Here is a 3045-nt window from a genome sequence, read left to right as displayed (position 1 = left end):
ACTAAGGCTTCCTTGTGACACAATGGTTAATTGCTCAGCTGCTAACCGAAAGGTTGGAGGTTTGAACCCACCTAGCAGCTCTGTGGGAAAATGATCTGGTGATCTGTTCCTATACAGATTGCAGCCTAGAAAACCCTATGAGGTAGTTCTGCTGTTGCACGTGAGGTTGTTATGAATTGAAATTGACTTGATGACACCTAACTAACAATGGTATAATATTGGTGGTTGGTAAGGCCGTCTTGGGAATAATTTCATAAAATAAATACTAAACGTCAGTTATTTTGGTGCCAGATCCCAGCTAAATTCTCTATGATCAGGAGTTGCAAATATAAATATTTGCCCACCTTCTGAACGGTATTATTGAGTTCTACTTTTCAGTAATCTTAAAATGTATCTCAGTGGTAAATAAAAAGGAAACCATGAAATTGCTATAGAAGTTCCAATTTGAGGCTGGTAGTGTCAGGAAATTAAGCAGCCTATTTTCCCTGCGCAGCCCATTCCCAATCAGCTCTCATGGCTCTTGCTGTGTCAGAAGACTCCCGTTTGCCCTGTGAGATCGGAGTTGCCAACCACGTGATGAGGTCAGCAATATGATTCATGAACGCAAAACAGGCTGCATTTAGAAAGACCAGGTGCTCGTTTATGCAACTGGTCTGATGACACACTCAGCAGATGGCTCAAAAAGGCAGACGTTGGAACACTACATGTGGATCTTTTCATAAACAGGAATCCTTCTTGAACAATTTATTTCTTTTATTGGATGTGGTAGTATTCTTCCCCATCAGGGATGAATATTTCCATTCACCAATGTCAAAAGACTAAATCTCACCATTAGTTTTAGGAATTTCAAAGGATAGACCTTTAAAAGAAGTACAAGTGTTTTCATATTTTAAGAGATATTTGAAACCCTGGCAAAAGCCTTGAACTATAATTCATATAAATTGAGAGGCATTCATGGAAAAAGGTTTTTTTGCAAAATACTGGAATTCTGAGATGCTTTACATAAAGATTAGTAAACTTAGGTTTTCTTTCTTCCTATACACTGGTTGAATTTACTGTATGACCTTAAATTAGTCATTCAGTGACTTTGTACCTAACCTTTCTCTTTGGAAAATGTAAATGAAGTTGACACAGTCCAAATCACAGTCTATTTCCAATCCCTGGATCTGTAGATTTTATGTATATATTTATATAAGCAAAACATTTTGTGTCTTCCACCTGAATTCACAAATAAAATCTGATTTTGGAACAGACAGATGTGAAGATGGAAACCCTATTTACTTCTTATTTGAAACTGGTCCATAACAGATAAATAGTTTGATACCATTGCTTTTTTTTCTCTTTAAAATAACAATTTTCTTGATCAAACCAAAATTACTGTTTCTTTTTTTTCTGGTTATTTTTTCAAGAACTATTTGAATTTTCTCGTTATGTTTTCATTCTGAATAAGTCATAAGTCATATATGTTGTTAAATGGGTTCTCCCCCTATTTGTCATGGATTGAATTGTGTATCCCCAAAATATGTGTCAACTTGGCTAGGCCATGATTCCCAGTATTTTGTGATTGTCCACCATTTTGTCTTGTAAATCCTACCTTTATGATGTTAATGAGGCAGGATTAGAGGCAGTTATGTTAACGAGGCAGGAATCAATCTATAAGATTAGGTTGTATTTTAAGTCAATCTCTTTTGTCATATAAAAGAGAGAAATGAAGTGAGCAGAGAGACATGGGGACCTCATACCACCAAGATACAAGAGCCAGGAGAATAGTGTGTCCTTTGGACCCGGGGTCCCTGCACTGAGAAACTCCCTGACTGGGGAAGACTGATGACAAGGACATTTCCCTAGAGCTGACAAGAAAGAGAACACCTTCACCTGGGAGCTGGCACCTTGAATTCAGACTTCTAGCCTCCTAGACTTTGAGAGAATAAACTTCTGTTTGTTAAAGCCACCCATTTGTGGTATTTGTGCTATAGCAGCACTAGATTTTGAAGGCACTGGTTTATAAGCAATTCTAAAATTGTTCTTATTAGAATCTGTGGTCCTTTTATTTTAATGATTTGACTCTGAAATCTCTCTCTAAATTTGAAACCAAAACTATGAAATTTCTTGAAAATCTTCCTGAATAAATTAATAATAAAGGATTTTATGTAATTTCACTCAGTTTAAAATTAAGGTACTAATTCAGGTTTTGTTGTTGATTTCAGCACAAAGGGAAATCACTAGAGAAAAGAGGACATATATTACCAAAAGTGAACTCCCTAAATTAAATTCTTGATTGATTGGGTTATTTTACTTATTATGTAATGAGATTTTTTTTTCAAATTACGCATAATTTAAGTAATTTAATTTTTAATTTTACATGAAGTTAGATGTCAAGTTTAGCTGCTTAATGGAATTACCTGAGGAGATTAGCATTTGATTTTTAGGTCCTGTCTCCAGGTGTTCAGATTTATTTGTGTGCGATTTGGCATCAGGAGTTTTAAAAGCTCTAATGTGCATCCACTGGTCTAGAGACAGGACGTGATTGGTTATCAGGAGACATCAGCTCCAATAGCAACCTTCAGTGAGTAGTCTTGAGCTCCACAGCTATTTATCACAAAGGTGGTATGACATGTGCCATCTCCTAAGACCCTTAAACAATCTACTGCCATTTAAGCTGTCCTGAGAATAAGGCGCAAGACAGAGGGCAAACACCACGCTTAGCACACCACCCGTAGCTAAGATTAAGCTTCAAATGACAGATTATGATTTAATTCTTTTCATCTAGAAGATCTGACCTTGCAAAATATAGCCTTGGCTTGGCAGTAATTAAATTGCCCCAGGCTTCCTCTAGTTTACCTATTGTGTACAGTTTCTGTGTTGCTGTAATAGATAGAACTAAGTCTTTGGTCTTTTCTAATCATAGTCTTCTGGCAACATCATCACAAGAACAACAGGAGAATAAAACCATTTTTTGAAGACTCGAATATAATTTCTCTATAGAAATCTTTAAGAACAACTTTTCTTTAAGTATAATGAAAAGTGTTGCTTTCTTTGTCATGA

Source organism: Loxodonta africana, chromosome 13, assembly GCF_030014295.1.
Source record: "Loxodonta africana isolate mLoxAfr1 chromosome 13, mLoxAfr1.hap2, whole genome shotgun sequence".
Lineage (NCBI taxonomy): Eukaryota > Metazoa > Chordata > Mammalia > Proboscidea > Elephantidae > Loxodonta > Loxodonta africana.
Note: the sequence above shows the minus strand (reverse complement) of the source record.